General features: G+C 42.9%; 1 protein-coding gene and 1 long non-coding RNA gene across 5 annotated transcripts in view; one reads left to right on the forward strand and one right to left on the reverse strand.

Moving 5' to 3' along the window:
* Positions 1 to 25927, reverse strand: part of HIVEP3 (HIVEP zinc finger 3) — a 204740-nt gene that overhangs the window by 67731 nt on the left and 111082 nt on the right. The window contains exon 1 of one of the 4 annotated variants that reach the window (XM_073616230.1): positions 6387 to 6435. The exons of the other annotated variants lie outside the window; for them this stretch is intronic. The gene's annotated coding sequence lies outside the window, so the exon portion shown is untranslated. Of the gene's footprint in view, positions 1 to 6386; positions 6436 to 25927 lie in introns of those variants that run through there. 4 annotated transcript variants of the gene reach the window in all.
* LOC141128756 (uncharacterized) overlaps positions 6445 to 25927 on the forward strand; it is a 41864-nt gene continuing 22381 nt past the window's right edge. The window contains exon 1 of the long non-coding RNA XR_012241731.1: positions 6445 to 6859. This is a non-coding gene — a long non-coding RNA (uncharacterized lncRNA). The remainder of the gene's footprint in view (positions 6860 to 25927) is intronic.

Below are 25927 nucleotides of genomic sequence, written 5' to 3' on the forward strand. Positions count from 1 at the left end.
TTAGCCCAATGTTTTTGCATAATATGAAAGATGAAGTTACGCCGAGTTAATAGATACCTAACATGTCACCTTTCAAAATTGCACACGCTTGTGGAATGGCGCCAAACTTCACCACTTAAAAATCCCCATAGGCGACGCTTTAAAATTTTTTACTGGTTACAAATTTTGAGTTACAGAGGAGGTCTAGGGCCAAAATTATTGCTCTCGCTCTACTGATCGCAGCGATACCTCACATGTGTGGTTTGAACACCGTTTTCATATGTGGGCGGGACTTACGTATGCGTTCGCTTCTGCATGCAAGCACACGGACAGGGGCGCTTTAAAAAATTTTTATTTTTTTTTATTGTTCATTTTACTTTATTTATTTTAGTTTGACACTTTTTTCCAAAAAAAAAAATTTTTTGATCACTTTTATTCCTATTACAAGGAATGTAAACCTCCCTTGTAATAGGAATATGGCATGACAGGTCCTCTTTACAGTGAGATATGGGGTCAATAAGACCCCAAATCTCACCTCTAGGCTGTGCCTGAAATAAAAAAAAATAAATAAATAAAAGATCCTGGCTTCGATCATAGCGGTGAGTCGGTAGAAGCACCGGAGGGCGGCGGGAGGGGGGGGCGTCCCCTCTCGCCTCCCGTAAGAACGATCAAGCAGTGTAACAGCCGCTACGATCATTCTTATGGTGTAGGGAATCGCCGGCTGAAAAAGATGATATCTGAATGATGCCTGTAGCTGCACCCATCATTCAGATATCCCCGCACAAAGTCAAGGACGTCGTATGACGGAAGGCCGGAAGTGGTTAAAACGCTTTTTTTTTTTTTTTTAACACAAAGTTGTCCATTTATACAATATTTCTAACACATAGCATGTACATACCAAAAATGACACCCCAAAATAGATTCTCCTACTCCTCCTGAGTACGGCGATACCACATGTGTGAGACTTCCACAGCCTGGCCACATACAGAGGCTGGGTACGGCTGAGCATGGCTGGGTATTGCAGAGTATCGCCGAGTATGACTGGGTATGGCAGAGTATGGCTGGGTATCGCAGAGTATTGCAGAGTATGGCTGGGTACGGCAGAGTATGGCTGGGTATGGCAGAGTATGGCTGGGTATGGCAGAGTATGGCTGGGTATGGCAGAGTATGGCTGGGTATGGCAGAGTATTGCGGGTTATGGCAGAGTATTGCGGGTTATGGCAGAGTATTGCAGATTTTTGTGGGGTATTGCAGAGCATGGCTGGGTATGGCTGGGTATCACTGAGTATTGCAGAGTATGGCTGGGTATTGCGGGATATTTCAGGGTATTGCAGGGTATGGCAGAGTATTGCGGGGTATTGCAGGGTATGGCAGAGTATTGCGGGGTATTCCAGGGTATGGCAGAGTATTGCGGGGTATTCCAGGGTATGGCAGAGTATTGCGGGGTATTCCAGGGTATGGCAGAGTATTGCGGGGTATGGCAGAGTATTTTGGGGTATTGCAGGGTATGGCAGAGTATTGCGAGGTATTGCAGGGTATGGCAGAGTATTGCGGGGTATGGCAGAGTATTGCGGGGTATGGCAGAGTACTGCGGGGTATGGCAGAGTACGGCAGAGTATTGCGGGGTATGGCAGAGTATTGCGGGGTATGGCAGAGTATTGCGGGGTATGGCAGAGTATTGCGGGGTATGGCAGAGTATTGCGGGGTATGGCAGAGTATTGCGGGGTATGGCAGAGTATTGCGGGGTATTCCAGGGTATGGCAGAGTATTGCGGGGTATTGCAGAGGGAATTGCAGAGTATTGCACAGCATTGCAGGGCATGCAGAGTAGTAGGGATGGCTGAGCATGGATGGCTGGATGTCTCTGTGCAGCGCTGTGGGCACTACAGATGCAGCCCACAACGCTGCAGCCATCCATCCATCCGCCTCTTCGGTCACTGTGTACCGATCGGTACACAGGAGGGGAGGAGAGGGGGAGGAGAGGAACCGGCGTCAGATGACGCCGGTTTGTTTACATGTGATCGCTCCGTCATTTGACGGAGCGATCACATGGTAAACGGCCGCGATCAGCGGCCATTTACCGGGATCTGTGATGCGCCGGGTCCTCTGGACCCGGCGATCACGGATGCTCTCGAGTGCGCGCCCTAGGGGGCGCGCGAGAGCAGAATTCTGGGAGGACGTCCCTGGACGTCCTCCCAGAGTTAAACAACCGCCCTGTAGCCGTCATTTGCCTATGGGCCGGTTGTTAAGTGGTTAACTGCCAAAAGACTTATAATGTTGTCCAGCTACTTGTGTAATGCATATACCTCTTGATGAATAAGCCTCAGTATGGAACCAAGGCTACAGTGCATGTGCTTTTCCCCCCCATAGGCCCTAATGGAGAAGTCATCACCCTGCAGGCTTGCAGGTAGACAGCTTCCCTGTTATGGTGTATAGCAGGGATATGCAATTAGCGGACCTCCAGCTGTTGCAAAACTACAAGTCCCATCATGCCTCTGCCTCTGGGTGCCATGCTTGCGGGTGTCAGAGTCTTTCTATGCCTCATGGGACTTGTAGTTCTGCAACAGCTGGAGGTCCGCTAATTGCATATCCCTGGTGTATAGAGAAAAGCTGCCCATAAGTACACTGTGTCTGCCAGCTCACTGAAGAGGACCGAAGAATTGTTGAATTTGGTGTAGGCTGTGGCTATATATAAAATATATACAAAAATAGGATGAGGAGAGCAATTATCTCTTAAAAAGGTTCATCCTTTAAAATTTGTTTTAAATTACTCTATCAATAGAATATAATCTTCAAAATAAGGTCTCACTGTAAAGGAATGACTTAAAGAGGTTGTGAAGTCATTTTTTTTTACCTTAATGAATTCTATGTTTCAACCCCTGCTCCCCTAAATACTTACCTGAGTTCAGTATCAACCCAGTGCTGTGCCTGGCTGCAGGTCTTCTATCCTCTCTCACAGGCTTGGCTGAAAGTAGCGGGAGCCATTGGCTTCTGGTGCTGTCAATCAAATCCTGTGGGCACAGCAGGGGGCGGGCCAAGCCATGCTGTGTGTGTCAATAGATGCAGACAGCCTGGCTCAGGAGCGAGCCTGCACATCTGCCACAACATAGGAAGTGACTTCCTATGGTGGCACACAGAGAAGAGGAGGAGCCAAGAGCACCAGCAGGGGACTCCAGAAGAGGAGGGTCAGAAAAATGTTTAACTTTACGACCGCTTTAAAAGTTACTTTAGATCTCTAAGAATCTTCGGTATCTGACACTTCTAAGCGTAGCAGACGCTTGGTTTTCTACCCGACAATGGTTTGATCTACTAGCCTCTATGACTTCACTGGGTCCTGTATTGTAGCTTCCTAACAGAGGTCACAGCTAGTTCTCTGGCGCTGCAGGAAGCAATAATTGCTCAAATCCTTTTTGGAACCCTAAATGATGGGCAGCCCAATTCTGTTTCATACATTGCCCAGCTGGAAAATGGAATACTAGTCTGTAACCGATAGGCATCTATAGTGCTATACTTCTAGCAACTTAACAAGCGCTGGATTTAGATTGGGATCCATAAGCTGGTTTGTAAAATTCACAATAACCATATACAGGCTGTTTCAGAACTTCCCTCCTGCTATTTAGGTCATTTATGCCCTTTTCTGCTGTTTGAAACCAGCATACATTCTAGAAGATATGGATGAGAACTAAAATTAAAGAACTGTAGATGAAGTGTTGCAAAACGGTTTTTATCTTACCCTGCACAATCTGCTCTTTCAGAGCATGTGTCATAATGCATCCACGTCAAACATCACCACAAATGGTCAAATCCATTCAAATCATGTTGCTAGCAACCATGCCTGAAATGTCTTGTCTATATTCCCATTGCACACTTTCCTGGAAACAAGGCTGGTCAGTAACGGGTGCTGCAGTAACTACCAACCAGCTGGATACTGGCCTCATCACAGATCAATGCACATATTCACCAGCATGGATCATCAAATGTTGTCGAAAACTTTTATTGCAGAGAGATCACATCACAAAAGGTACAAGTGCAACGTTTTCCTTCATCAGGCATGCGAAGGAGTCCTGCGTGGCTCGAAAACGTTGCACTTGTACCTTTGTAATATGATCGCTCTGCAATAAAAGTTTTGGACAACATTTGATGATCCATGGTGTGCTGGCGAATACATGCCTGAAAAGTGTTGGATCACCAGATCTACCCACGTGCAGCTTCCTCTTCAGGTGTAGTGTTTCCCTGGTTGCTGACATGCTCTATGCATTTTGTTGCTGTCATAAACACATCATGTTTTTAAAACTTGAATAAAATGAAAAAAGTAGATGTAAGAACTGCTATCAAACTAGGTAGAAGTTTTGGAAAAAAAAAAAAAAAAACCCTCAAAATGACTTTTCCTGTAAAATATACCCAAATGTATCATTTCTAATAACAGTTACATATACACAAGACGAAGGACATTTTGAAGCATTATTACATACTGACATTCAAGCTCCAACAAATGCATATTTTATTATAGCAGAGCTACAAACTTCTAAGCGTATATATGTTACCTGTTACCTGATAAAGGACTTGAAATACTTTGCCACAAGGTTGACTGAACTGTATTACAACTATGCAGTAAATTTATTTTTATTTTTTTTGGAGTTTCACCTTAAGTGTTTCAGCCATCTCACCATTTTGTTTAGTCATGGTAAAACTGCAGAGTTGATGAGTATGGTTCCATTTTATAGGCATAATGACCTTACCACTGAACATAATGAAGAGGAAGTTTCTCTGTGAAAAACAAACACTCTGCCACAAAAGGAGCGTGTATGGATGGCAAGAGGTTTCTCATCACACATCACATCCTGTCTAAAAGCTGCTGGTCCCAACACAAATGTAAAGCGGTAAAAAAAAAAAAAAAAAAAAAACACCCCACACACAAGAGCTTCTCATCCCAAGACAGAACCTTTCAGAGGGGTTCCTCCCAAACACTCCTCCCCTTCCGAACAGTGCAGAGGTCAGCTCTGTTCTCAAGAGCTAACAATCATTCAGTCCTAAGGCAGTGAAATTCATCTGGGTTAAACTTTTTAAACAAACTGATTAAGAGGGGTAAGTGTCCCACATATTCCAAATCAATAAATGACTAGATTTAAACGGCCACGACTTAATTGAATCTCACTATGCTTTTCATTTCTAAAAGTACAGACACACTAAACAAAACTGCAGCAATCCACTGCGGTTATATGGAATGTTACTTACATTAATAATATATGTGGACAAGTTGGAGAGGTCAGGTAGGCAATGCTCTTGCCAGTGAACTTGCACATTAAAGCATGCTCGCTTTGTTTTTGATTGCCTCTCTAGATACAGACACGCACATGAATATTATCACTATAATTATTGAACCTATGCTCTAAGCATAACAACAAATGGGTGTCTTTAGCTTCATAAGCAATTATATACATGTAAAAAAGTCACCTTAGGGAGAACAGTAATCACGCCAGATACAACACAACTGAACTAAGCACACCTTACCCTGGCTACACTATGATAAGGCCAGCAGAAAACTGCTCGTTAGAGAAAACGCATTTAACCTATATCATATAGGACAAAAAATATGTTTACTTCACTTCTCCAGGAAGATCATTCAGTGCAATATTGGAGCTTACAATCTAATGTTGCCAAACATTGTAGGGCTAGTTTCGCTATATTTAAATAGGAAGCCAAAACAACTTAGGTAGAACACACTACCTCCCTGCCTATAAAGTCCTTAACCTAGCATTCCCGGGTGATGCTTAACACTGTGCCACAAAGTTTAACTTTCACAATACATACAAAAATTATCCAGAAGAATTAAGTATGATGGCCATCTACATTTCCCCCGCCAATTTTACCATAACACAGAAATACCCCCTAAACATTTTTTCTTTTGCAGTACTGCTAATTGTGGCACCAAATATACCACACTTACAATTTGAAAACTCATTGAGCAGCTCAAGGCAGAAGAATGACAGAATGCTTACAGGACATAGAAAGCAAGCGGTGATGTAAAAACAAAGAAATAATAAACAAAGGCACAATAATGATAAGAGCTTTTAAAGAGGAGAACTGCATGTATTTCAATGGATCAGAACCTAAAAGAGGAAAAACTTGGGGAGTACCCAAGGCTGCCCCATCACTTGCCAAAAAGGATAGTAACTGTACAACGTGAACCCTCTAAAATCTCTATTGACCCGTTCTCTCTCTCATTCTGTAACAGATGGGGATTCTCCGCTGCAAGCCCTCCCCTCGCCACTCTTAACTCGCATAGTGGCTTCATTTAAAGATGCTTTCTGAAGGAATCCTACTGAGTTAACCCTCCCTCAGCCAGCAAGTGAAACTGGAAAAAAAAAAATACAAGTTGGACTAATGCAAGTAGTATGTGCAGCTCACCTGCTCCCTGCCTGCATCTGGTCTGCCTGCAGTGAATCGTCAGTGTCAAGAGGAAAGCATGAAAGAAAATAACACACGTTTATTTCAAAGCTCCTTATTTGGGCCGTGATGTCAGGGGGGAAATTGCTAATCTGAGAGCCGCCCACGACTCACTCTCTGTCTCTCCCCCCCCCTCTTCCTCTAATCCTTTCTATGACTCCGGTGTCTCTCTCTCGCTCTCTCTCTTTCTACTCTTCCCATCCTTACTTTCCATTTAATTCACACCATTTCCTGCATTAAGAAGCCACTGGCCTCTGGACGCAGCGCACCAGCATACAAGTGCGTGAAATGGACTACAAAGAGCGAAGGAGGTGCCACAATGGAGTAAGAGAAACAGAAAGAGAGAAAGAGCAGAGGAAGGGAGGGACAGCCAGACAAAGGTTGACAGCAGAGGAAATGTAACTGCAGGGTCATCCCTGGCATGTTCACCCCAGGTACATACTTCACTCACACACTATTAATTACCCCCATTGTGTGATCAGGTAAGCTTTTAAATATATTCTACAGAACAGTAAAAAATACATTCCTTTTACAAGCCACACGTTATTTATGTATCTGCAGCTAATAAATACTTAAGAAACGTCCGTTTTAAAAACCACCATTCAAAAAAGGGACGATGTAGTTTGAATTTTGCCAACCCTTGCCAACTGTTTATACTGTATTGCGGATGGGGTTTAAGCCAATCAATCTCCAAATCAAAGTAAACACTGGCAAACCTGGAATGACACAATTGAATTGTGATTTGTATATGTCAGTGCGTCTTTAAATCCCAATCTGTAAAATTTTCATAGACTCGCAAATATGAGAAATTATGAATTGTGCCCATCTCTACAGACTATACAAACTGGGATTTGAAATAAATCAAAGAAAAACACCAACTTAGATTTATCGGATTAGCTTGAATGCACAAAATGATTCCCTCATACGTAAACTGTAATATACAACCCTTGCGGCACAATTCATTGGGTTTGGGTTGAACGCTTTACCAAACATTTATTCAATTTCCCAAATATAGCTGTCCCACGTGTTCAGAATTTAAGAAACACAAATAAAACTATTACAAAACTGTATCTGACAACTGTATATTACAACTGTATCTGACAAAGTATATACAGCCAGTGGACATCCATTTAAAGAGGAGTTCCAGGCCTCTTCAAAAAAAAAAAAAAAAAAAAATTGAAAAGGCAGCAGCCAAAAATACTGTAGCTGCTGACTTTTAATATTAGGGCACTCACCTGTCCTGGAATCCAGCAGTGTTCTCATCCGAGCCAATTTTCCAATCGGGTGTTGGCACCGCCATCTTGACTGAGGGAAAACGGAATTGAAACCTTGTGGCCTCACTGCCGGTTTCCTACTGCAAATGCGTGAAGCGCTCTGCGCTTAATGAATAGGCAGGCTGCAGGGGAAGGAGGAGGGGGCCGAAAGTGGGAGCGGATACCTGTCAAAACCGAGTACCTGTTCCTCCCCCCCCCGCCCCAAAAGATGCCAAATGTGGCAGAAGAAGGGGGGGGGGGCGACAAGCGGAGCTTCCTCTTTTGGGTGGAGCTCTGCTCTAAATATTAGAACCATCTTCTAGATGTCTTACTGGAGTGCGAACACATGGGGAGCTATTAAAGAAAAGAAGATTGCTTGGGAGTATCCATGCCATATAATGCCCACCCTTACCTTTTTCAGTGCTCCCTACTTCCAGCCTCCCACGATGCAATGCTCAGTGCCCAACCATGCCATAAGGAGGGAGCACCATGCAACATGCAAATGCCAGCTCTAAGAAAGCAGGTATTCGCAGCAATTTTTTCATTCATCTGGTAGAAGGATAGTGCTGGGAAGGCAAGAGTAGGCATCCATCTGGAGCTAAAACAAATTTTTTTCTGACTACTTCTAAGTAGAGTTTCTGTATCACTGCCCTGCGGACAGATTACATTTTTCAATATCCAACTGTGCTATACACGATACTCATGCAAGGGAACCTTAGAAATCATGGAGACAAACTTATACAGCCTATCTCCTGGAGGTTAGTTTTGCATGGTTAGGAAAGGATATGGGTTTCAGGAGCAACAAAACTCTTCCCCTCATCAGGCTACAAAACACATAATGAAATATATTCTAATAAAAAAAATAATGAATTGAATATTTTTCATTCATTATGCTTTGTGCCTGTTTTGAAGCCCTGAGGGGGAATTCGGCCTGCAAAGCGCATTGAATATTTTTATATGTTAAAGGCATTTTGGACTCTTATGCCGCGTACACACGACCGGACTTCACAGCATACTTGGTTCGGCGGACCGGAGTCCGTCGGACAATTCGATCGTGTGTGGGCTCCAGTTGACTTTTTCCCCCAAAAGTTTGACGGACCTAGAAATGAAACATGTTTCAAGTCTTTGACGGACTCGAGTCCGGTCAAAAAGTCCACTCATCTGTATGCTAGTCCGACAGACAAAAACCGATGCTAGGGCAGCCATTGGCTACTGGCTATGAACTTCCTCGTTTTAGTCCGGTCGTATGTCATCACGTATGAATCCGGACTTTGGTTGATCGTGTGTAGGCAAGTCCGTTCATTCAGAAAGTCCGTCGAAAAGTCCGCAGGACAAAGTCTGCCGTACAGTCCGCGGCATTACCCTTTTGATTTGGAGCTTGTCTGTTCTATACTTTAGAGGTTTTAATTTTCTGTCTTTTTTAATTGGAAAAACCAACTTTATTGAGAGAAAATGCACATATTACAACAATTTTGGATACATATGTCAGATATGGTAATAAGAAACATGTTAGTCATGGTCCCATTGATCTAATCAATTCAGACAGGGAAAACATATCTATGGTAACAATTTATTTTCAGTTCCAGGGAACCAGGACATGATCCACCATAAAATGTGGGAGATTGAAGCCATTGACCAATGGTACATCCCTGGGGTGTGATACAGTCAGCATATGGGTATGTTTCAGTTAGGTATAGGTCTCGCCATCTCCCAACCACCTATCCGAGTCTGTGACCTCTCTAGAGAGAATAACTTTCCCTGGTGATTGGCACAGAAAGCGAGAGAAAGTCCTAAGTTTTGAGTTGTCATCAAAACAGGAATCAAAGAAAAATCCTCTAATGTGGACACCTGTTCCAGTGGCAAATGTCTGAGAGGGGATTTCCCCAATTTTGGAGAGTTTTTTTATCATATCCTGTTGTGAGCACAAAGGAAATCTTCACAATGAGGCACCGACAACAAAATTGAAAAAAAAAAAAAAAAAAAAAAAAAACACCCTGGCAGGTATTTTAACCATTTCCAACTATCTAAAATGGAAAAAATATGTAGGCTTTAGTTATACTTAGCTATACTTTAAAATCAGTGATGACTAAATATGAAGAAGCCAGTATAAAAAAAAAAGAAAAAAGAAGAAGGTTAAAATATTTAATTTGCCTGCATGTAGATTTGCCTGGCCTGCAGTGAATATGTAGGGTTCTTTTAGGAGGGCCCTGCTCACAAGTAGTTACAACCTAAAAGAGAATGAATGTATGCATCATGCGGTTTTTATATTTGCAGTTGCCTGATGCGGTCACAATTTCAAGGCTCTCCAGGGACTCCCCCTCTTCCCCCTCCTGCCAATGCTTGCTCTGGGGGGCACTTGGCTGGAGGGAGAGACTAAGAGTGCCGGCGAGGGACCTGAGAAGAGGAGAACTGAGGCTGCTCTGTGTAAAAACACTACACAGAGCAGGTGAGTATGACATGTTTGTTACTTGGAAAAAATAAAAGAAGAAGAAGACGAAGACGAAGACGAAGAAGAAGACGACGACGACGACGAAGACGAAGACGAAGACGAAGACGAAGACGAAGAAGAAGACGAAGAAGAAGACGAAGAAGAAGACGAAGAAGAAGACGAAGAAGAAGACGAAGAAGAAGACGACGACCTTTATTATCACTTCAAGGCAGCTCAGAGCCATTTTTATCCCCATGTTGAATGGAAAAAAAAAAAAACAAAAAAAAAAACAAACACTCGATTCCCCATACACACACTCGATGTAGATAGGGAAATCCTCCCTGTTCAGCTATTGTATTTTGACAGCAATGAGACTTCATGTCCTCACAATACATGGATCAGCACTGCAGGCTGCAGACTGCAGCACTGATCAAGCAGGATAAATCCAAAAGGGCGGTTGTAGGATCGACTTCTAGTGCCCATACATGGATCAAAAATCATCCAGTCCCTGCTGAACCAGCTGCATTTCAACCCATGTATGGCTGGCTTAAGGCTTAAAGGAATTGTAAAGGCTCAAGGTTTTTTTACCTTCATGCATTCTATGCATGAAGGTAAAAAAAAAAAAAAAAGTGTGCAGCAGCCCTCCCAATACTTAATTGAGCCTCATCTCGATCCAGCAATCTGTACGAGAGCAGCAGCTCTCCTGAGTTTCTTCCTCCTCATTGGCTGAGACAGCAGCGAGAGACATTGGCTCCCACTACTGTCAACAACAGCCAGTGAGCCAATAAGGAAAGCAGAGGCGGGGCTTAGCCACCCTCCGTGTGTCAACGGACACACAGAGCAGCACCTTGGTAGTGAGCCTGCTCAGGTGCCCCCATAGTAAGCTGCTGGCTATGTGGGAACTCAGCAGTAGGGAGGGGCCAGGAGTTCCGGAAGGCGACCTGAAAAGAGGAGGATCGGGGCTGCTCTGTGCAAAGCCACTGCACAGAGCAGGTAAGTATGACGTTTGTTATTAAAAAAAAAAAAAAATCTGCCTGTAATATCAGTGTATAGTACACGTATTATACATTCATAAAAGGACATTTTAAATAAGCTTCTGAATAAGACTGCTCAAACACGCTGATCAATATCAGTGGAATGTGACTGAAATACTGTAAGCATGCTAGTAATTTCTTTCCTGGTTGGCTTTGACCAATTCGTGCACATACAATACCATTTTTTTTTATTCAAGTTACAATGAGAAGCATCAAAAAAGCAAAGCAAACACAGAGTACACACATTTTATGCATTACAATAGCTTTCACAAATGTTCTTCAATGAGGAAACAAAACAGCTCTGTTATTGTGGAATTCTGGACAAACAGTTAATTACATCTATGTATTTCAACAGTTTTTTAATAAAAACAAATTTGAAAATGCTTTGCCACTTTGCTGATCCTTTGTCCTATAATAAGGTGTTACACATGGAAACTTGACTTGAAGTTACCTGGCTGAATAAGCAGTGGGCCAAGGTTCTGTGAATGACAAAAATGACTACACAGAACTACAAATCCTCTGGAAGGGAAGACAGACAGTATAGTTATCTTTTCCGGGAATCTACAGTTTGGTTCCTTAATGTGACAAGTAGCCTTAAAGTGACTCTATGGCTTTTCAAGGATAATAAAAAGCTCCCTGAAATAGAAGGCTGTCAATATTCACCTCTCTGGAGGGCAGCTAGTCCAAACTTCTTGGTCCTCCAGCAAGGCAAGTGTAAGTATTTGACATTTTTAGAAGTGTTGAATGCCTGTGTCCCCCCACTGTTCTTTGTGGTTTCCTCCCTCCAACCATTCCATCACTGCTAAGTCCTATAGTAACTTTAGTGCTTCAGTATGGGACCACAGCAAGTGGCGGAGGAGGCAGACATTCAACATTCCCAGGAGTGTTGAATGTTAAAGGCTGCAGAGGAGTTTGAACTCACCAGCCACTAGAGAGTTTAATTCCAGGAAGCTCTTCTTTAGAACCACCAGGGGAAGCAGCAGGGGCACTTACATGACACGCAGGTGTCCAGGTTTAAACTTTTTCAGGGAAAGTGAAGATTTGTATAACTATAGCTTTCTGTGGGCCAGTTCACAACAGAACGCCACGTTTCATGCCCCACGTTTATAACGCACTACATTTGCGACCTGTAGCGCATGTCAATACTAAGTTAAGGACACCCCAAGAGCAGGGTGTTTGCCAGCACCGGATTGCATGGTACAAAAGTACCATGTGATCCGGTTGCAGTGTGGTTCCAAAAGTAGTGCATGCACTACTTTGGGTGCGGTGCTGTGCGATTTCAGCCAAAATGAATGGGCTGAAACCGCACTTCACAGAACTGCATGTGAATCGTATAGAAACCACGTATCTAGGGTGCACCGGCTCTGTAGCTCTCTATGCCAGTGTTTCTCAACTCCAGTCCTCAAGGTGCCCCAACAGGTCATGTTTTCAGGATTTCCCTCAGATGAAACAGCTGTGGTAATTACTAAGGCAGTTAAACTAATCAAATCGCTTGTGCAAAATAATGGAAGGACTGAAAACATGACCTGTTGGGGTGCCTTGAGGACTGGAGTTGAGAAACAATGCTCTATGCTGATGATTTTGATGTGTAGATTTAATCCATGATGGCCTGTATATATAACCTGTTTTTTTTATTACATGTTAGGTTAAAATCACTGGGGCTTGTAATAAAGTTTTTTTTTTTTTTATCTCCTGTCCATTTTGAAATATCTACTTCATCTGTCACTTTAATAAAAAGTTACATTTTTCAGTGTGCTTTTTACCAATGGCTAATGCAGAGCTACCGTTTCCATAGAAACAAGTTGGCATGACTCTCAGCTGAGAGTCAGGCCTATGGTGCCATTCTAGGGCACAGCTCCTACATACTTTACTTCTACAGCAGTCTTCTATCTGAAGGTAAACACATTTATCTACTCATTTTTCAAACAGCCGGAATGGAAGATGCAATTCCCTTTGAGTCACATTATTTATAAGGCTTTTGCAACACTGCTATCTACTGAATCACATGCATGGTTGGCACCCACTTCGCCATGTCATATATGGCTAGCACCATAGATCATCAAATCTGTTTCAGATCAGGCTACCCACTTAATCCAGTAGTGGTTGCTGTGATTTTTATTTTACCCGACAGGGTCTTTAATATTAAAAAAAAGTATGTTTTTTTTTCTCAATACTTACCTATGTGGATGCAGCACCAGACCGATGCTGCATCTGTCCCCCTGCCGTCTCTGCACTGAGAACCGAGCAACGAACTTCGCCGTCTATCTGCAGTCTTCTCTTCTCTACACCTGTTCAAATGGCTGAATTCATAAAACCTTTCTGAGAGTTCAGAAAAAAGGGAGAGATGAAATTACACTCTTGCAGAGCTCAGTGAGGAGAAGATTGGAGGGAAGAGACACATCCCCTTCTATACAGCTTACAGGAACCGAGCTGAGGCTGTCAATCAGCTGAAGAGCCCTCCCCTGTCACCATTTTTCTCTTGGTGTCAGGAAAACTTGTCAGAAGTGATTACTTCTGATAGCAGAGGAACGAAGCAGCAGACAGAAATGACACTTATGCCCTGTACACACTGTTGGATTGTCCGTCGGAAATTCCAACTGAAAAAGTCAGATGGAGCCCACACACGATCGGAATTTTCGACAAAACAATCTGATTGCACTTTTTCCATCGGAATTTCCGACACACAAAGTTTGAAAGCAGGATATAAAATTTTCCGACAACAAAATCCGATCATTTAAACTCCGATCGTGTGTACACAAATCTGACGCACAAAGTGCCACACATGCTCAGAATAAAGAGACGAAAGCTATTGGCTACTGCCCCGTTTATAGTCCCGACGTACCTGTTTTATGTAACCACGTTCAGAACGATCGGATTTTCCGACAACTTTGTGCCACCATGTGTATGCAAGACAAGTTTGGCCCAAAATCCGTCGGAAAAAATTCGGCGGATTTTGTCGTCGGAATGTCCGACCGTGTGTACAGGGCATTAGTGTTCTTAATTGAAATACATACACACTGTAGAGGGATATACTTTATTCATATTTCATGTCTGAGGTTTACAACCACTTTAAAGTGGTGTTCCGGCCGAAATTATACTTTTTAAATAAAAATACCCCTATAATACACAAGCTTAATGTATTCTAGTAAAGTTAGTCTGTAAACTAAGGTCTGTTTTGTTAGTTTATAGCAGTAATTTGTTATTTTATAAACTTACAGCAGGCCGTGGCCATCTTAAGTGTGGGCATTTGAAGCCAGACTATTTCTTCCTGGATCTCATCCTTGCAGATCTCGCACATGCTCAGTGCAGCACAAGCAGTGTAATAGTTTTCAGGTCAGGTTTCCATAGCAATGGCGGTGTCAGAGGAAGTTGCTGGCCCTTCCCAGAAGGCATTGCAAACAGGAAATGATGCGATGGGCCGCGGCCAGGGAGGAGGAAGTGAAAAATGAATACAGCAGATGTACAGTAGGTGCTGAGAAAAAAAATTTAAAAATATCCAATTCGTTTACAGTGCACAGTTTAGTGAGGGATGCTGAAGAGTTGTAAAAGTGGGTGGAACTCCACTTTAAGTCCTCCAACTGTACTGAATTATTACTAATAAATAGAAATACTTTGCACCTGTCTATCACATAACTAATTTATATTTCTTTGGGGTGCCATTTGGTATTTAAATAACGGATTGGCAACAACAAATGGTAAAGTTTAGCTGAACCAATACACCAACATTGAAAGTAATGTACAGTTACATATATAGAGGTAGCAAAAATATCAATTGTCTGATATTATGTACAGTATACCAATAAGCTAATGCATAGAACAAGAAAAGGTCATAAGTAATAGCAGTGCCTGGTAATCTGCTTCTGGGTCGGTGTTCTTTATTCAAAAACTATAAGGTAACTCAGGGGTGTCCAAACACTTGATTTTCCTGGGCCACATTGGGAGAGGAATTGTTAATGAGCAGCGATATGGATAAATATACCTGAGTAATAAAAATTTTTTTTTTTTTTTTTTTTTTAAAGTGGATGTAAACCCGAATTTATTTTAATGTCATACTGTAGAGTATAAGATTTCCTATCATTTGAGCCCAGTCTTGCCACAAAGAGTTAATCCAGCTCTGAGCAATCCTCTTATTGTTCAGTGAGATAAAACTTGACAAAAACAGAGAAACTTTGTCAAATCCTCCCCCTTGCTGTGAGTGACAGGTGATTTACATATCTCGTGCACTAGCCTAAGACATGCATTATTTTTTAATTCCCACCCCCACTCCTTTCTTCAGCAGCTCTGCAAGGATTGGCTGTTCCACACCTCAGCATGATTTGGCATGCTGAAGTCATGTGGTTACTTTCCTGTCTTTTCACTGGATTTTAGAGATCATAGCAGAAGTTCAGTGTAAGAAATACACAGGGCAAAATGCATATTGACAAGAGGAGTGTAGAGGTGGGCGGGGAGTCTACTGACATCACGACTCCACCCACCGAGCTCCAGACAACAGACCCAACCACAGAATATGCAGTTTTTCGGGTCTAATAACAGAGAGAGGGGAGACATTTGACAGGTAAAAGATACATGCAGGCGTCATGTATATCCTTATAGATAACCCCTATGGCAGTAGTTTAGAAAGGATGACATTGGGTTTACATCCACTTTAAGTGAATGAAGGCAACATAAAACCAGTGCGAGAAATTAAAAAAAAAAAAAAAAAAAAAAGTTAACATTTTAAAGTAAGTTTACGATATTGTGTTGCATTCAAAGTCGGCTTGGGCCGCAGGTTGGATGCCCCTGCTGTAACTAAGTGTAAGAAGATCAAATAAAACAAAAAGGTGTGCAATAGTAATTCCCAGGTCGCATACAATCTATACCAGCCTTTCGACCTTTTCAACAAAGAGGAACCCTTGAAAAATATCTTTGCAATCTTAAGGAACCCCTGTTAAAATTGACCATTTTCAATTCTTGATATATTAGTGTGATGGTCACTATAAAGAATACACTTATGGTCATTGGGAAAAATTCCCCTCTTACAGATAGCTAAAAGGATCAATAATGTCAGTGGGAACAGAAACAAGGCAACATTTTTAAAAAAATACATCACCTCCCTCCCAACCCTAAAGAGAAAAACCTGAAAATTTCCCCCTGTAGAGTTTTTTTTAGAAGTAGAACATCATTTGTTACAGAACCAATTTAAATTGTAACAGGAATGAAAAACAGCAAAAGTCATGGAAAACAACAGCCTTCACTTTTCACAAACAACTCCTAACAGATATATTGTTAAATCCCAACTCAAACATACAAAGAAGTGCAGCGCAAAAGATATCCAATCAAAATTCTGAAAATAATGTATAAATAAGAACAAAGTCCAAATCTTCTGTAAAATGAACCACAAAGCCCAGGCAGCTACTGTAGAAGAGAAATCCACGTGTGGGAAAACAGAGGTCCAGAGAGACACACGGTATGCGTGACAATCCCTCCACCACTGAGATGCTTGCTCGCTCACCTTAATCCATGGACTCCTGAGCTAACGGAGCAAAGAGCGCGTGTCTCCTTAGGGGTAAAGTAAAGCCAGCAGATATCGATCCCCCAAATGTTCCACAAACACATGTACATGAAAAAAGAGTGCTCTCTGTTAAACTAATCCAGGCTTTATTAAGATATAAAAGTTCCTACTCACATTTAAAACGATCATAAAAAGCTCTAAGACATATGGCGAACCATCGTGTAGTGTCCATCTCACAGTATGGCAGAGGGGGATGTCATGTGAGCGTAGCTCCTCACCCCATACACTGTACTTCCAATAGATTAGTTGAACAGAGAGCACTTAGAGCTTCTTCTTTCATTAACGTGTTTGTGGCAGATCGATATCTGCTGCACTGGCTTTACTTTACCCCCTAAGGGGGTACGCGTTGTTGACCCACAAGTCCATGGATTAAGGTGAGCGAGCAAGCATCCCAGTGGTGGAGGGATTATCACACATACCATGTGTCTCTGGACCTCTGTTTTTGTGGATTTCTCTTATAGCTGTCTGGGCTTTGTGGTCAATTTTACGAAAGATTTGGACTTTTTTTCTCATTTACACATTTTTGGAATTTTGGTTGCATATCGTTTGCACTGCACCTCTTTGTACTTTTGACTATTTTCAGGTGCCTTGATTACCTTCGAGTGTCCAGCTGGCAATGAATTGTTAATTACATTTTGTGTGTTAGCACTGATTGCATTTTTTACTATACTGTAAATCCCAACTCAGGCCTAAATTCTTAATCAAGTTTAGGAAAAAGTATGGAAAGGGTTACAGCCTCTATTTGTGGTTTTATTGCCATCTGTATCCCTATTGGGGAGCCATCACCTCTCTTCCTTTCAGGAAAGAACATCTCTCCAACCAGGACCCACACAAAAAATAAATAAAATAAAAATAAAATAAAAATAAAAAATGGGAATACTCCTCAACCAGGACCCACACAAAAACATAAATAAAAAGAAAACCAACATTTTTTTTTTTTTATTAGGGTGAGTAAGGAGCAGAACTTCTGGCAATGGTAATGTTTTTATTGCAGTGTATGCCTTCCTGTCATAGTAAGGACAGCCCCTATCATTTCTTGTATGGGCCCAGCAGCAACAGGAAGCAAGGAAGAATCTCTAATGGGGTCATTATCACAAATAAAAAACTGACTTTTTTTCCCCACTCTATCCACAAGAAAAAAAAAAAAAAAAATGGATATATGGATGGATGGTAGTAAAGAAGTATTTTTATAAAATAGATCCCACAAGGGGCATGGCCTGACGAGGCATGTGAGCAGACCTGCTGCCTGAAGCTCCGACTGGTGATCCTGTGAAAAATCCTTTCCTCTCAAGCGATTCTGCCTGGAATTCGCCGCAAATACTGCCCGCTGACACCCTGACCCATCCGGACCCGCTGGCTACCTGAGCCGAGCCGATGCTGACCCGGGGGAACCGTGGAGACGCCGCGGCACCCCAAGCTGGCCAAGATGGTGCCTGGCAGTCACAGCCTCCTAAAGCACCACAAGGCATGGAGAAGAAAACCGAGCAGGGGGGCAAGTTAAACAAACGCCCAAAGAGCAGCCCAGGGATATGCTTTACTATACCCAGAAGCTGTCGGGTATTGCTGATTTATTCTTAAATGCTTCACAAATGCACACACTTCCCTGAGCCTGTAGACGGGGAGGATGCAGGCCTGCTAGATAACACAATGCCATTAGACTCTCATAATGACCCTATGCCCGATATATTTGATCTACCTTTAGAGGACAGTTCTCAACCCACGCTTAGCGAGATCCTGAATGCAGTCCACAAGTGCACTGCCTCTGTGGATGACCTGAAAGACGTTTTGAAGGCTGAGGGAAACCGTGTCTCTGCTCCGCCAAGACCTCCAGAAGATCAGGGAAAGAACCACAGTAGTGGAGGGCAGGGTGAGCGATGTGGAAGATCAGTTGCCCCCTCTGAATAGGGATGTTAGATTGGCTACTCAGCAGGCATTCCAAGCCCTTAACAAAACAGAGGACATCGAGAACCGCCTGAGACGCAATAATGTTAGCATAGTGGGGCTCCCAGAAAAGGTGGAGGGCAGGGACCCCACAACATTTGTTGAAGGTTGGCTGCAGGATGCGTTTGGCAAAGAAGCCTTCTCACCTATCTACACTGTGGAAAGGGCACACAGGGTACCCCCCGAGGCCCCTCCCACCTGGCAACCCTCCCTGCTCGGTCCTGGCCAGGCTTCTGAATTACAAGGATCGGGAGGTAGTGCTGCGCCTGGCCTGAGAGAAGGGCGTCATTTACTACGACACCAAAATCTCATTCTACCCGGATTTCTCCACGGAGGTGCAATGCAGACGATCGAAGTTTGCGGATGTCAAGAAGAGGTTACAAAGGCTGCAGTTATCCTATGTCATGTTATTCCTGGTCAAGCTGGGGGTAACAGCCAGAGGTCAGAATCAGTTCTTTGGAAGCGCACAAGATACAGCCATCTAGCTGGATCAAAATGAGCAAGATCTCCGCCGCCGCGGACTCAAAGATGGTGCAGGATGAACCCTGCTTGAAAATACAAGGAACGGGGAAATGTCGGGCACCAAGTCCCTTATACAGTTTGCCTTTTATAGAGGAACTAACCCTGCAAACAATACACAGCAAGTGACTACACACTAGAGGTCGACCGATATGGGTTTTTCTCTGGCCGATGCCGATATTTAGAAATCGCGCTGGCCGATGGCCGATATATGATGCCGATTTTTTTGGGCCGATATATTAGGCCGATTTTTTTTTTATTTTTCCCTTCATCTCATAAAATCTAACAGTTAGACCCCTTCCACACTGGGGCGTTTTTCAGGCGCTTTTGGGCTAAAAATAGCGCCTGTAAAGTGCCTATAAAACGGCTCCCCTGCAGTCTCAGTGTGATATCCTGAGTGCTTTCACACTGAGGCGATGCGATGGCAGGATGTTAAAAAAAAAGTCCTGCAAGCAGCATCTTTGGAGCGGTGTATACCGCTCCTCCACCACTCCTGCCCATTGAAATGAATGCGCACCGCTGCCGAAGCGCCTGCAAAGCGTTTCGGCAGCAGCGCTTCATGGGCACATTTAACCCCTTCCTTGGCCGCTAGCTGGGTTATAAGCGCTCCGCTAGCAGCCGAATAGCGCCGCTAAAATGACGGTAAAGCGGCGCTAAAACTAACAGCGTTTTACCGTCAACGCCTGCCCGCTCCAGTGTGAAGCAACCTTAAGTAATAAGTGATACAGAAGATTTTTTACATTTAAACATTTATTAAACAAAACAAACCTCCAATCAGTTCACTTCTCTGTATAATTTAGATTTTAAAAAAATAACTAACTATCTTAAATATTAAATACACAAAAACAGGTAATCAAAACTTTTGGACGAAAAAAAATGGGCTAACTTTACTGCTTAGTTTTTTTTTTTTTTAATTAATTTAAAAAAAAAAAAAATTGCGTTTGAAAGACCGCTGCGCAAATACCGTGTGACATAAAATATATATATATATATATATATATATATATATATATATATATATAATGTTTTGGGGGTTCTAAGTGAATTTCTAGCAGAAAATACAGGATTTTTACTTGTAAGCAACAAGTGTCAGAAAAGATTTAGTCTTTAAAATGGTTAAACTGAGAACTTCTACACACGGAGCTCAGTTCATTGATAAGAAGATACATTGTATCTTTTCAAGTTCTTTTTATCAGACTTGGCAGGCTGCCCAGGGGGGAGAGAATCCTCTCCACAGAGAACCTCAGGAAACTTGCATTGACTTCTATTACAGAAGTCATTTGCAAGTCCCGATGAAGTTATAATCGGCTTTTTTTATCAGCACAATCGGCCGATGCCGATTAAGTAAAAAAAGCCAAATATCGGCCGATATATCGGCCGGCCGATATATCGGTCGACCTCTACTACACACTTCTGACTTTTTGTTGGTTCTGCTGCTTACACCAGCCCACACGGGTGAGGTTACCGAGTTGGATGCATGTGAACCATCTGTGGTCATGGGATACATGGCCCTTGTTTTAGTGCCCAGTTGGCACAAGAAGATATAATGGAACATACAACTTACAATGCCTGGAAAGTTCTATCTATGTCCAGTTGACCATGCCTGTGTCCCAAAATATCTTTTGCATCAGCTTGTGTTTTTTTTTTCTTCAATTCATATGCCTCACAGTTGCGCGAGATTGACTGCCTCCTACTCACAATGTTTTTCCAATGTACAGCCCCCTTGAGGGGGCTACGAGGCAAGGTTGCCCCGTCTCCCCTGCTCTTTGCTCTTGCCATAGAACCGCTGGGCAGCACTGGTGAGGGCCAGCCCGGGGATCATGGATTTGAGATTTGGTGATCTTCATGAGAAGATCATGTTATATGCTGACAACATGATGCTTTTCCCGGGGGATGCCACTACCTCTTTAGCCAAAGTGGCGGCCGTAATTTCCAGCTTTGGGCATTACTTCGGTCTGACCATAAACTGGTCCAAATCTGCCTTAATGGTGTTTGACGGGGGATCGGGAGGTGGATCTGCCTGATTCTTGTCCAATCCCATTAGTGACCTCATTCAAATACCTAGGAATACAAATATCACACAGACTTGCAGACCACAGCCCATTAAATGTGTACCCCCTACTATCTTGATTTTGGGATAAAATTAACACGTGGAATAATCTTAAACTATTGCTGGCGGGTAGAGCCAACTTAATAAAAATGATATTGATGCCACAGTTTTTTTTATATTTTCTCCACAACTCCCCTGTTGTAATTCACTTGAAAATATTCAGGGTGGTTAACACCCTCTTCAGATGCCTACTGTGGAATACAGGCCCCCCCAGGATCAAACTAGAACAGTTGCAACACCCCAAGGACAATGAAGGACTGGCAGTGCCCAATCCTTGGCTGTACTATATATTGCAGCCCAAATGCAGCATCTGACTGTGTCCATGACCCATGATCCAGTGGGCTCATCACCAAGGTTGATGCTGATCAGCTCTGGAGCAGAGACTGTTACGATGGGCCTGGAGGCACAGATGTTCCATAAATCTAATAAACAGACACCCACCCTTACTCTACTCCAAAAAATATGGGACAAGGGCAGGCAGATGCAGGGGGTGCCCAATCCACTGAATATAGCCAGATATGGGAGAAACATTCCTGTGTTGAACTGGCAAAACTACAGCTGGGACCCAAGTGGCACTCCTTCGGTGTAACTTTGCTGTCTCACATATTTCAGGATGGCAAGTTGCTGTCTTTCACAGAGTTACAAAATAGGTTTACTTTGCCCTTCACCACGTATTACTCCTATCTCCAGCTCAGACACACTGTGGGCGCCCAGAGGGATGCTAACCACTGGATTATGTCCAATGCCCCTATTTTCCGCCTCTTACAAACAAGTACTTAAACTAAAGGGATCATCTCACATTGTTACCAAATACTGCTGACACCATTTAAGGGCTCACCCCACTAAGGCAACGTCCCTATGGGAAAGAGACGTAGGCCCACTCACGGAAGACCAATAGGAGGAAGTCCTGCAATTTATTACTACCTGCTCTCTTAACGTTGCCCAAAAAGTCTCCCAACTATACATTGTACTTCGGGTGCACTACTCCCCACTTAGACTACATAAGATGGATAGGCGGCCAGGTGTGGGAAACATGCCCAAAGCACCACTGATACTGGAACGCAGTACTTGGGACGCTTAATCAAGTGTTCCAAATGACTGCCCCCCTAGACCAAATTCACTATCTTGGGAGTTCTGGAGGAGGTTATTCCCGAGGAGATGGTCAGAATAGCATTCTCTAGGGCACTGTTTCAAGCCCAAAAACTCATCTTGATGGGATGGAAATCGATCACACCGCCCAGTTGCCTCATGGATACCGCACATGGGGGAACACCTTGGTCATAGAAAGGTATATCAACACAGGGGAAGTCCCCACGTAGATTAGAAAAAAAATCTGGTCACCATGGCTGGATACCCCTGGGCTAAGTCTCAGGGAACCGGTGATGTCCAGAATCTTACAGTGCCCTACAGGAGGACCCTAACGAGCTAGGGTTGCTCAACACCAGATGTAATGCATATTGTGGACTTAAAGGTCATGATGATTGGATTAAAGTTAAAGGCACTAGGATAACCACGAAATGTAACTATAGTATATGCAACAAATGCACTGTTTGTACATTGGAAACTGTCAAAACTTATTCAATAAACACCTTTTTGATTAAAAAAAATAAAATAAATAGATCCCACAGTGTTAGTTCCATGGCATACACTAATATTTTGGTACAAATAAAGTAAAACAAAAAATATTAAAAAAAAAAAAAAAAATCATGGCAGACTGCGCCTCAACGGTCAGGAAAAAAAATATTACAAAAGTAATACCAATTATAGATAGTCCACACACAGACTTCAGTGCCAACAGAGTGCAAGTCAACATTTGTATTCCCTAGTGGGCTCTAACGCCTACAACCCTTTTCAAATGTGCAAGTCGTTTGCTACTGTGTGCTGTTTGGTAGACTAAAGTCCTTTTTGTGTCTAAAATGTCTATATACACCACTACAAAGGCCAATACAATTTTAAGAAAGCTACCTTTCAGTGAGGATATATAAAAAAAAAAAAAAAAAAAAAATTTATTTTCGCTATTCAGACCAACGAAAAGATCACCTTTTATGACAAAACCAGCATTCACTTACCATGACAGGATCAAATTTGTTCGACAAACCTTTCAAATTTTCTGTCAGCTTGCTACCACCATTAGGACTTTAATATTCCCCTATGCTAATGTGGGAAATCCAGGGCTAGGTAACAGCACCCATATTCAGGGTGTCTAATGTCACATTCAATTATGAAAATTTATTCTGAAATTGCCATTAATAGCAGATCATTTTATAGAGAGGTTCAGGGTTTACAAAAGATGCGATGCTGCGTCTGTCCCCCTGGCTCTATTGTGAGAACTGAGCAATCAAACACCTCTGTTCGCTCAGTTCTCCCTTCCGCAATGAGCAGAGAGCTGCTACTGTCAGTCAGCGGCTCTCTGTTCTCTCCTCCAATACTCACTGGAGCAATGGGCTGTGGAGGGGAAAGGAGGGGTTGGCTCAGTCTCTCAAGGGATCGCAGGTCCAGGCCAGGTGCCGATCCAGTCTTTTGGGTGGATACCGAGCTTGTGGTCCAGATATTTTCAGAGCCTGGACCGGCTCTGTGATGGCAGTCAATAGCAGGCTTCAGCCCACTGTCAGCTGAAAACAGATCACAGGAGTGCAGAATGAACTGTACTCCTGTGATCTATAGGAGAAGTAAGGCAAAAAAGCTATGGCCATACTTCTCCTTTAAGTCCTGTAAGTTGCAAGGTGGGGCCACCATGGATCAGACTTTTTCCAGCACACCCCACAGATGTGCAATTTGATTGAGATCTGTAGAATTTGGAGGCAAAGTCAACACCTTGAACTCATTGTTGTGTTCCTCAAACCATTCTTAAACTATTTTTGCAGTGTGGCAGGGTGCATTATTATGCTGAAGGACACTGCCATCAAGGAATACAGTTTTTATGAAGGGGTGTACTTGGTCAGAAACAATGTTTAGGTAGGTGGCATGTGTGAAAGCAACAGCCACATAAAAAGCAGGACCAAGGTTTACCAGCAGAACATTGGCCAAAGCATCAGCTTGCCATCTTCTTCGCTTCTCATCCCTGGGCCAGTGACGCACAAGCACCCAGCCATCCACATGATGTAAAAGAAAACACGATTCATCACACTAGGTCACCTTCTTCCAGTGCTCCATGGCCCATTTCTGATCTTCACATGCTCATTGTAGGCACTTTGGCTGTGGACATGGGTCAGCATGGGCACCCTGACAGAGAGAGAGAGATGCATGCAGTACAGAAGGTTTTTCACCTTAATGCATAAAGGTGAAAAACCATGATGGTTTACAACCCCTTTTGACCGGTCAGTGGTTATGTCAGTTATGGCTGATCGGTATATACCTGCATACATACTGTGCAGACACCATCAGACAAGGTTATGACTATGGAGGGAAAATCTGCTCTAGCCTGGGTTTGGTCCAAATGCAAAAACTATGCTTTCTATTGTTTTCATTGTTCTCTAACAAAACAATACTATGCTCCCAACAAAACAGTATTGTACTCCACTCAGAGAATTTTTGAAATGTGCATGGAAAATAGATCAGTTTGACAAAAATAATGCTATCAATTGTGTTGATAAATGTTGTTTCTAGGTTTAGTCTGCAATTATATATGTGTACATAGTCTGCAATTATATGTGTACATAGAGGCAGCCATATTTGCTCATTACCTGTTCAGGCTCTGTTTTCTGCTTTGTAGTGCTACATGAAAGTTGTAAACTACCTTGGTGCCTCCTAGCTGCCGAAGACCACCCTCAGTAGGCTCCAGTTATATATGATGTTGGAGCTTAGCTCACTGGATGACTGCTCGGACCCAAACATTGTAACGTGAAGGAGTTCACATGCTTCTCCATACCCAAAAACCTTGTCCCGCTACAGCAACAGAGTGACAATGATGACAGAGTGAAGAGGTGGCAAGTTGTGGGGTGGGAGTTAGACCAGGAGACACAGTAAATTTTTTTCATTCATGGCAAAGTAACCAGGTCTCTAAAGTTGACCATACATGTAGTGAAACTCGGCCAGTTTAGCAGGGACTGGCTGAATTCTGATCTGTGTATGGCCACTGTGGTTGAACAAAAGTCAATCTGCCAACTAATTTCTGTTCAACCGCCCTGTTGGAAAATTTCTGCTTGATCAGCGCTGCAGATTATAGACTGCAGCGCTGATCTATGCATTTGGTATTTGGACAGTGTCAGAATACAAAGACACACCAGGGAGGGATCCACCTCAAACGTGTGGATGAGGAAATTTGGTCAGTTTTTTTTTTGTTTAACCCGCTGGATGAAAAAAAAAAAAAAAAAAAAAAAAAACACTGACTCGTCTATGGCCAGTCTATGAGATGCCGACTCATTTATTTATTTATTTCAGGTACTTATATAGCACCATCAATTTATGCAACGCTTTACACTGACAGTATAGTGTACATTCACATCAGTTCCTGTCCACAAAGAGCTTACAATCTAAGGCCCCTAACTCACATTCATACATGCACATACTAGGGCCAATTTAAACAGGAGCCAATTAACCTACCAGCATGTATTTGGAGTTTGGGAGGAAACCCACTCAGGCACAGGGAGAACATGAAAACTCCAGGCAGGCAGTGTCATGGTTGGGATTCGGACTGAAGATCCTATTGCTGCTAGGTGGAGTTGCT

This window comes from Aquarana catesbeiana, linkage group LG02 (genome assembly GCF_042186555.1).
Source record: "Aquarana catesbeiana isolate 2022-GZ linkage group LG02, ASM4218655v1, whole genome shotgun sequence".
Classification (NCBI taxonomy): Eukaryota; Metazoa; Chordata; class Amphibia; order Anura; family Ranidae; genus Aquarana; species Aquarana catesbeiana.